This window comes from Eschrichtius robustus, chromosome 18, assembly GCF_028021215.1.
Source record: "Eschrichtius robustus isolate mEscRob2 chromosome 18, mEscRob2.pri, whole genome shotgun sequence".
Lineage (NCBI taxonomy): Eukaryota > Metazoa > Chordata > Mammalia > Artiodactyla > Eschrichtiidae > Eschrichtius > Eschrichtius robustus.
In genome coordinates this window covers 19,477,406-19,487,845 of record NC_090841.1, presented here as the reverse complement: position 1 = coordinate 19,487,845, position 10,440 = coordinate 19,477,406, and positions in this window count along the sequence as shown.

The following is a 10,440-nucleotide window of genomic DNA, read 5'->3' as shown; positions in this document are numbered from 1 at the left end:
TGGGGTGAGGGCAGTCACTTTCTGGGGTGAGGGGTGATTTGGTATGTCAGGATTTTTTAGCTGTAAGTAACAGGATACCCAACTCCAAGGGGCTTAAACAACCACTATACTGCATAACTAAACCATACAAAGGGAAGTTGGACTTCAGGCCCTAGTCAACCAGGATTTCTGTGAGCCTTTCTCTCCAAGTGTCGGCTTGGTCCCGTGGCTGAATCACCTCATGGAAACAAGCTGATTGCGAGCAGCCTGAGGTTACATGTTTCCTTACTTGCATCCAGGAGAAGAAACAGGGTATCTCCTGCCCAAGTCATCTAACAAAAGTCACAGGGTTCCTTTTGATCAGACCTACTCAGGTTACATACCAGCTCCCAATAAACCAAGGAAGAAGAGATTACTCTGACTGAATGAGGATGACCAGAGTCTCCACCTAAGGCGGGAGTTGTGGGGGAGAAGATCAAAATGGTGGGTAGGAAGATGCAAAACTCACTTCCCCCCACAAACACATCAAAAATACATCTACATGTGGAACAATTCTTGTTGAAAACCAAGTGGAGTGACAGGAAGACTCCTGCACGACCAAGGCTGTAAGAAAGATCCGCATGGAATCAGGTAGGAAGGGAAGAGAAGCTGTTGGGTCAGGACCTGTGCTCCTGGGAAGGGACTCAGCAGAGAAGGGAGATTACATAGGTGGAGACCCTCCCTGGGGAGTGAGCAGTTAGAGCCACACACCGGGCACCCTTACCTGGGGTTTGACACCAGGAAGACGAGTCCCCTTGGTTGGTTGGAGGGCCAGTGGGACTAAAAGGAGGGCTATGGGAAGCCTGACTCCACTCGTGAGGAGCATGGACACAGTTACTTACTTCCAAAACAAGGTGGAGAGGGTGGCCGGGTTTCCGCGACCGCCCCAGCACGTGTCCCAGCCTGAACCAAGCAACTGCTCCAGCCCTGCTTGCTTCAAGATGCAGCTCCACTTTGGGGCAAGGGCTGCTGCGGCCAAGGAGACAGCTCAGCTATGAGACACAAAAGCAGCTCAAACCCTAAATGGCGTCTGAGCAAGGCTGGGGCAATCATTACTGGTGCATATACAGGCAGCATATCAGAAGCAGTCCTGATCTCTGTCTGGGTCCAGACCACCACAATCCATGCCCTGACCCGTGCAAAGCACCCACACCGATCCCACCTGACTTGCAGTACAGCTCCACACCAGGGTAAGGGTGGCAAAGGCCAAGGGAGAGCTCAGCTGTGAGGGACAAAGGAGGCTGAGACTCCAAGCGGTATCTGAGCAGGGTGGGGAGGCAGCTACCACTGGGGCTTACACAGACAGCACATCAGAAGCAGTCTGGGTCTCTGACCCCAGCCAGATGCCACAGCCCACGCTGCAAGCCATTCTGAATGCTCACACCAGCCCCTCTTGCTCCAGCACTGCTCCCCACTGGGGCTGGGTGCTGGTTCTGGGAAGGGGGAGAGCACACCCTTACAGGGAAGAGAGCCCGCTTGGATCCGACCCTCAGGTCTTCTGCTCCAGCAACTTGGGACCCACCCCCACCCCCAACAGGGCAGTGACAGCCACTGAGCAGAGAAGAAGCCCCTGCTCACACCCGGCTCCAGCTCTCCCCCCCTCCATCTCCAGCTCCACCTCCTACCAAGATGATAGCTGCCAGCACACCCTGAGGAAAGATGGGACTTGTGTTGAGATCCAGCTCTCCCACCAAAGCCACTGGCACATGCAGTATGTACAGGGGTGCTCCAACACAAGGACACCCCCTCAAGACCACAATAGGTAACTGTTTCATCTAATTTCATAGAGACAGAGAAAGTTAAGCAAAATGAGGAGAGGAATTTGTTTCAATTGAAAGAGCAAGTGAAAACCCCTGAAAAAAACAACTAATGAAACAGAAATAAACAATTTACCAGATAAAGAGTTCAAAGCATTAGTAATAAGAATGCTAACTGAATTAGGGAAGAGAATAGATGAAACCAGTGAGAATTTTAACAAGGAAACAGGAAATATAAAAAAGAAACAGTCAGAACTGAAGAATACAATAATTGAAATGAAAAACACACTAGAAGGAATTAAGAGCAGACTAGGTGATACAGAGGAAGGAATGTATAGGTCAGCTGGAAGATAGAATAATATAAATCACCCAATCAGGACAGCAAAAAGGAAAACAAATTTAAAAAATGAGAACAGTTTAAGTGGTCTCTGGGACAACATCAAATGTACCAAAATTTGCATTATAAGGGTCACAGAAGGAGATGAGAGAAAGGGATTGAAAACGTATTTGATGAAATTATGGCTGAAAAATTCCCCAAACTGAAGAAGGAAACAGATATCCAGGTACAGGAAGTACAGAGGGTCCCAAGCAAGATGGTCCCAAACAGACTCACACCAAGACATATCATAATTAAAATGGCAAAAGTTAAAGATAAAGAGAGAGTTCTACAGGCAGCAAGAAGAAAACAAAGAGTCAGGTACAAGGAAACTCTCAGAAGGCTATCAGCTGATTTTTCTGTAGAAACTTTGCAGGCCAGAAGGGAGTAGAATGATATATTTAAAGTGCTGAAAGGGAAAATCCTGCAACCTAGGATACTCTACCCAGCAATATTATCATTTAGAATAGAAGGAGAGGTAAAGAACTTCTCAGACAAGCAAAGTCTAAAAGAGTTCATCAATACTAAACCTACCCTAAAAGAAATGTTAAAGGGTCTTCTCGACATGGAAACCACAAATCAAACAAATGTATTTAACAAAACAGAAACAGACTCACAGATATAGAGAACTAGTGGTTACCAGTGGGGAGAGAGAAGTGGGGAGGGGCAGGATAGAAATAGGGGATTAAGAGGTACAAACTATTATGCAGAAAATAAATAATCAACAAGGATATATTATACAGCATAGGGAAATATAGTCATTATTTTGTAATAACTTTAAATAGAGTGTAATCATATAATTGATAAAAATATTGAATAACTATGCTGTACAACTGAAACTAATATAATATTGTAAATCAACTATACTTCAATAAAAATAAATAGATAGATGGATGGATAAATAAAGAAATAAATAAAGTGGAGGTTGGAGTTAAACCCACTGAAATCTCAGCTGCAGGGGGTGTGAAATGGGGCTTGCAGAGGCCACATATTCTGCATTGCAAGTGAGGTGGAAAGAGAACCACCAGTCAGCCAGGCATCTATTATGGGCATGGCCTGGACCCATTCAACAGGCCCAGCAACTGAAGAGGGTGGGAGGAGTGATGCAGTCAAAGAAGGGTGAAAGATAAAATATGTGTTTGTAGCATAGAGTCCTAGAGATTTTCAAATGGCAATTAGAAATCTCAATAACTTTCAAAGGGCCAGAGAGCCCAGATAAAGCTGGGAATACGGGGTGGGAGCAACCAAGGTCCTTGGAATGAGCAGTAATGAAGGGGTTGTGAGTTATCAGTGTCTTTAAGTCTATGGTGTGTGTGTGTATGTGTGTGTGTGGGGGGGGTCTATGAGAGAGAGGAACTTCATGATTTACTTTTCCTTTTTCCAAGACTTCTTTTTCCCAGCTGGGTGAAGAACCTTGGGAACAAGGAGAGGGAATTGTCCTTGAGGAGTTAAACCAAAAGGAACTCTTATTTACCGAAGTGAAAGCCAAAAGCGTCTGGTGTTTTAAATATAGTCCTTTTTGTCTGAGAGATTAGGTATCCCCTCAAGCAAGTATTTACATAAATTGTTAACTGGGAGAATGGATTTTTGTCATGTAAACTTTCGTAGAATTTTGATACTGGAACTGTGCTTTTTCAGTGGGACCTAAGAGGCAAATGCCATTCTATTTTGTAACTATTTTAAATGACCAATTCTCTGTTTTGGATTTAATTAAGCTGATTCGTTAATTTATTCTGGAGTAGAGATGATATCAAACTGGCCAAAAATGGGTTATGAGGGAGATCAGTAAGGGAGATGGCTTTCTATAGATAATTCATTTTTCTTCTTGGAAAAGAGGTTGAAAATAGAGACCCTGTTGGCGGAGAATGGGAGTGGGGAGAGGGTAATCCAGGGGATATCATGACTATGGGCCCCTATTCTTTAGACTTTTATCAGTGAAAAAATTTTGAGGCTCGTGTTGACTTTCCTCCAGAGAGGTTTTGTACTTATTTTCTGCCAGGATCTTGGATGCATTACAAACCTGTGACCATATTAGATTAAATTCATTACTTGATTTCTTTTCTTTTTTCTTTTTTACACCACACAGATAGTGAAAATTCTGGCCATAATTCCCCAAGAATCAGCTTGTGATACAAATTTTCCACCTGCACCTGAGGGAGGGGTCCAGAAAGGCAAAGTCCATTTCTCTTTCCTTCTCTCTGATGTTTGTTTCTCATTTGCTCTTACACTGAGGATGGAGCTTATGAAACCAAGCAGGATGCTGTTGGGCTCCTGGGCACGGAAGCCTTTCTGTGTTCCTCGTTTCTTGTTTGTAGGGAATAGACTTCAGCCTCCATGACCTTCCCTGAGTTCCAAAGGGCAGGTTCAAACAGTTGCTAATCAGGGAAGGGAGGGGATGCAGGGACAAGGGAAGGGCAGTCGAGAAACAATAGCACAGCCTTGGGACAGGATCCTGGTTCCGCCTCAATGGATAAATATAACAATATCTTTGAGCTCTTCTGCAGAACCCTCAACAAATGGAAGATGTTAACTACTTCATGGATGAAGCATTCTTCATTCCAAAGAGAAGGTCACAGTTTGATAACCTCAAGAACCACAGAAGCTCATCAAGAGACCACCTGAGGCCAGATTAAAGGAATGCAGGCCCTGCACACACCCTGATCCTTATAAGCAACCCTGCCCTTGAACCATTGCTATACAACTCCTCACCAAATCCCCCAAGTTGGGACACACAGTTTGGAGGGCATTAGCTGTGTCCCACTTCGCCTGGCAAAGCAATAAAGGTATTCTTTTCTACTTCACCTAAAACTCTGTCTCCAAGATTCATTCGACTTGGCACTGGTGTACAGAGGCCAAGTTTCGGCATCACTTGCAGTGTTCTAGCTTTATTCAAAGGTAATGTAGATGTTCTCCAAAAAAGGTCACCATTGAGTCCTTCTCTACCTATAATTGCACAGTGTTCAACACATCAAAAAGTAGAATGTAATTCCCCTCCTCTTGAATCTGGGCTGGGCTTAATAACCTGTTTGGACCACAGGATACAGCAGAAGGGACATTGTGGGACTTCCAAGACTCAGTTACAACAGGCCTTGAGGTTTCTGCCTGAGTCTTTTGGACCTTTGCTCTTGAGATACTCCCTCTTAGAATGTGACTGCTGTTCTATGAGAAGACCAAGCTACCTGGAGAGATAACGTGAAGATGTTGTGGTTAACAGCCAAGTTCCTAGCCGACAGCCAGCATCAACTGCCAGCCATGTGAGTGAGCCCTCCTGGGTGGACAGCTAGGGTTTCAGATGACTCCAGCCCCAGTTTCCCTCTAGCTACCACCCCAGGAAACTCCCCAAGTGAGAACTTCCTAGCTGAACCCAGTCAACCCATGGGTAGAATTTAGCAGGCAGACATTGAGGAAGAGAAAAGTAAAGGGAATTTCAAGTTGAGGGACATGGATAAAGACCCAAACAAAATCTAGTGCTTTTTGAAAATTGTAAGCACTCTGATGTGGGCTGGTGGACTTACAGGTATTCAGGGGGGCGGCAACGGGAGACCACGGAAGACTTCTGAGTGGAGTAGTATAATGACTAAAGTCATCCATGTACGAGGAACATTACTCTAGAAAGAGCTTATAGGCTAGATCTTCAACATAAATATAGAACCATGTTCTAAAGCTAAACAGAACTTATTCTTGATTATCTTCAATTACAAATGACTCGTTCTCTCTTCTCTGCTAGAGGAGTTAAGTACGAATTAATTTTATTAGGTTTGCCTGCAAGGAAATGGCATAAATCTTTGAGCATAGGAGCCATTCACTCTGAAAATCTATGACCCTCATTAGCAGTGCTCAGATTGCCTCACTCTGGCCACATTTGAACTTGTGCTTTTTAGTTTTGGCTGGCTCGACTCTTTAGCTTTAAAGAAAAACAAATAAACCCACATCTGGAAATTCTTACTGAGTATATTTGTAGTCCAGCGTGATCATCTGTGTTTGTTTTAAAGCTTCACTGGTGATCCTGATGAAGTATATTTTTAGATCCTCTTTTCAGAATCATACAGATATCCAGCTACCCTCTTTGGAAGAAAAGTCATTTTTTACAAACAGTTCTCCATTTCAAATTTGAATATACTCCAAAATGGCTCCTAAGTGTCTGAGTCCTGCTTCAAAGGAAAAAAATAAATCTAAAAAAGAAGTAGGCTTATAAAGGAAAGAGTGTTTTAACAAAGAGTCACATGAACTGGGATCTAGCCTCAGCTCAGATACTTTCCAGCTATGTGACCTCGGGCCAAGGAATTAGCTCTCTTTGCCTTAGTTTTCTCATCTGTAACACGGGAATGACAATACTCACCCCATCTTGCAAAGCGGTCCTGAGGACAAAATAAAATATGAAAACACACGTCAAATCCTTTTGAAATCTGTAAAACCCCACAGAAATGCCAGCTATTCTATGCTACTAGATTTTTGCATAAACAGAGTTCATATTAATCACCTTATGAGTTAAATGCCTTTGGGAGGGTCTGCCCTGCAAATGAAATCATGCGTGATTGTTTACTTAAAGCAAATAATTATTTGGGGATGAGTTGGTCCCTTATTTGTCCATTCTTTGTATTTGAATTTTGCTATTTTGAGTGTTCTGAAAATAGGGCAAACTCGTGTCCTTACTTAAAAGATTGCAATGATTATGCTAAGCAGTATGCAGTGCTGGACAGAGGGAGCTCAGATGCTTGGCATTAGCTCATGTGATGAAGGAGAAGCAAGCCTCCTGGAATATCTCCACATGCCCCCCCCCCCCAGGGGGGCATTTAATTTATTATGACTCTGGGTCTCCTTAACTGCCTCTTAAATGCTGACATCTATAAACAACTTCTTTCCTAAATATAGTTGTAACAGGGAAGAGTTAAATCGCATTCCATGATGATCTGTTTCTTTGACTTTAATCTTTGCTTTTCGTTGTTTTTGTTATTATAATCATACATAATGGCCTGCCTCAGGGAACCCTGCCCCTCTACCTGAATGTTAAACCGAAGTGCCTTTGTACATCCTGACCCTGTCCACCTGCGGATGGCTGCAAGAAAGAAGAAATGAACACATCCCCTCGCCGAGGCTGGCCATTCCAGGGGACATTTGCAAAACTTATGGTCTTTTTACTTTACTTCCTCATCTCCTCCCCCTCTAAAAGAAACTGGCATCCATACCCCGATAAGATGGTTTTTCAGAGACACTGGTCTGCCATCTTCTCGGTCTGCCGGCTTTCCGAATAAAGTCGTGTTCCTTGCCTGAACACCTCGTCTCTGATTCATTGGTCTGTCCTGCGGCGAGCAGGGCGAGCTTGGACTCGGTAACATAGTCACTTCCAGAAATACAGGAATAAAGCCATCACCTCAAACAAGAAAGGTTAGACTCTCAAAGCTGTGTGCTAGAAATCAAGAGTAATCCAAACATGGTTGAATTCAGTCCTGACCATCTGTTCTTTAGCAAAGCTTGAAATGCACTACCTTAAACCAGAGGTTATGGGGTTTATTTTGTGTGGGTTTGTTTCCATTTGGCCACAAGGCTGCAAAAAAGAGAAAGCCACAGAATAGTGAGGACTAGGCTACAGGTCACATACAAGACTCAAAACTAAGTTTCTAGAAAGCAGTTTAGTGCAGTGGGGAGGTCGTGGACTCAGTCTGGGAGACCTGCCTCTGAACTCTGGCTCTGGATTCTCAGGCAAGGAAGGCAATCTCTAGAAGCTTTGATTTTCGAATCTGTAAAGATGAAAATAGTGAAATCTATCTCACAGAGTTGTAAAGATAATACAGGATAAAGTATGTAACAGCAGCCAGGAAAGTACTGGGTACAGAGTAGGCACTCAATAAATCTTGCTTATTTTAGTAGGGAGAACCTGTAGGGGAGGAAAGAGATTTTTTTTTTTTAGGGTCCCTGGCAGTGGCTGAAAATTAAACTGACAAATATAGATGTAGTCAAATAAGAAATCTGTTTGGGCTTTGTCCCCGGATCCTAGCTTAGAGCTCCTAAAACCCTTGGCATTTCCTGAGTGATAGGAGTGTCTCTCTCGTTTCTCACAAGATGTCCCCTTCAAGAACGCTGAGTTTATCTAATGAGGTGCCTTAGGGTGGGACCCCTCAGTAGCCTCAGGATGGGGTGGGTCATTAGACAGACCAAGTGATTAGAGGGTTGGAACTCTCAGCACCATCCCCTGGACTCTGGGAAGGGGAGGCGGGGGCTACAGATGAAGCTCTGTAAAAACCCTTGAACATCAAGAGTTGATGAGCTTCTGGGTTGATGAAGCAGCCACGTGCTGGGATGGTAGTGCACACTGTTCCAAGGGGACAGAACCTCTGCACTTGGGACCCTTCTGGACCCCTTATGTACCTCTTTATCAGGCTGTTCATCATAGCCTTTAATACATTTTTTTTATGATCAAAAATCTGTCCTTTTTCTTTTTTGTCTGCTCCTCGTGGTTTGTGGGATCTTAGTTCCCTGACCAAACCCGGGCCCCAGCAGTGAGAGCACGGAGTCCTAACCACTGGACCGCCAGGGAATTCCCTAATATCCTTTATAATAAACTGGGAAACGTAAGTAACTGTTTCTCTCAGTTCTGTGAGCCACTCTAGCAAATTAACCACACCCAAGGAGGAGGTCAGGGGACCTTCCAATGTATAGCCAGTTGGTCAGAAGCACAGGTAACAACCTGGAGTTGCAATTGGCGTCTAACATGAAGGAGGGGTGGGCAGTCTATGGGACTGAACACTTAACCTGTGAAATCTGATGCTCTCTCCCGGTAGATAGTGTCAGAACTGAGTTAACTGCTTGGTGGCGTTGGAAAAACACACACTGGAACAGATTAACAAGAAAGGAGCATACACATTTATTTAATATAAATTTTACATGACACAGGAGGCTTAATAAGGAAATGAAGACCTGGAAGAAAGAGTTAGACCTGAGTGTTTTTATGCTAGGCTTGATGAAGGGTGGGCAGTCAGGTAGAAATATGACAGCTTAAGGAATATAAGGTGAGTGGAGTAAACTGGGGAAAACCTGGCCAGGCCTGTTCGGATTCTACTTGGAGTCCCTTGGTCTTCTGAGACAAGGATACTCTTTTCCTCTGGGTATAGGGAGGGCATGCCTCACTTGAAGGTTTTATGACCTGTTTTCAGGGAAGAGGGGTGGTGAGAAGGGTCAGAGTGACCTTCCTGCTTCTGCTGTTCTTTCAAATTCCCTCAGCCCCAAATATTCAATACGCCAGGGTGCCATATTTTGAGATGGTGTGTCCTGAATTCCATCAGACCACAGGGTCAGAAAATTTGAACTATTACAGTCATGCAAAATAGTCATGAAAGAGATAACCAAAAAAAAAATCCCAGCTGTGTGTGTGTGTGTGTGTGTGTGCGTGTGTCTGTCTGTGAGGTCATTTGTAGGTCAAAAGGGAAACATTTCAAGCATTGGATGTAAGTTCCAGCCTTGTGGGTTTTCTGAGATACTCTGATCTAAATAACATCATCCTCTATCTATACACCAACTTGGACACAGTCATTTTGCAGGAATTTTAAGTTTAGTCCATTGGTACTTTCCTGAAGGAAAGTCTTTGGGTCAATTTGGATGATACTGCAGAGAAAGCTGCTTCATTTAAATCATTCTGTGCATTAACCTTGCACATTTACTCCTGTCACTTGTGTAAAGTCAGGTATTTTTTTTGGTCCAATCATAGCATGGGGTCGTATTCAAAGAAACACAGCCTGGCAACCGAAGAGTAATTAAGCACTTTGAATCTTTATTATAACCCTTCCAGAAAATGCCCAAGAGGATTTGTTTTCTTAGCATATAGCAGTTTTCCTCCACTCTCCTCTCTGGCATTATCTCTCAAACATCAGGCAGCTGCTCTAGAGTCCCTCTACACCCCCCTATGCATTCCTTTTTTTTTTTTTTTGGCTGCGCAGCTCGGCATGTGGGACCTTAGTTCCCCCACCAGGGATCGAACCCGTGCCCCCTGAAGTAGAAGCACAGAGTCTTAACAATGGATCACCAGGCAAGTCCCTACGCTGCATTCTTAATACCCTCCACTTCTCCCCAACTTTTTGTTACCGAGGGGTGATGCATAATGTAGTAATCTTACACACACTTTTATTAAATGATTAGCATTTCTTTGAACATTAAATAATCAACAATCCTCTAAATACTCTCAGACTACTTACATAACTAATAAATCAAAATATATAAATTTAAGAGTGAATTGTCCCAAATATTTAAACATTGCAAACCTAATCCGATACTTCTAAATGTTAAATTCAATTCACA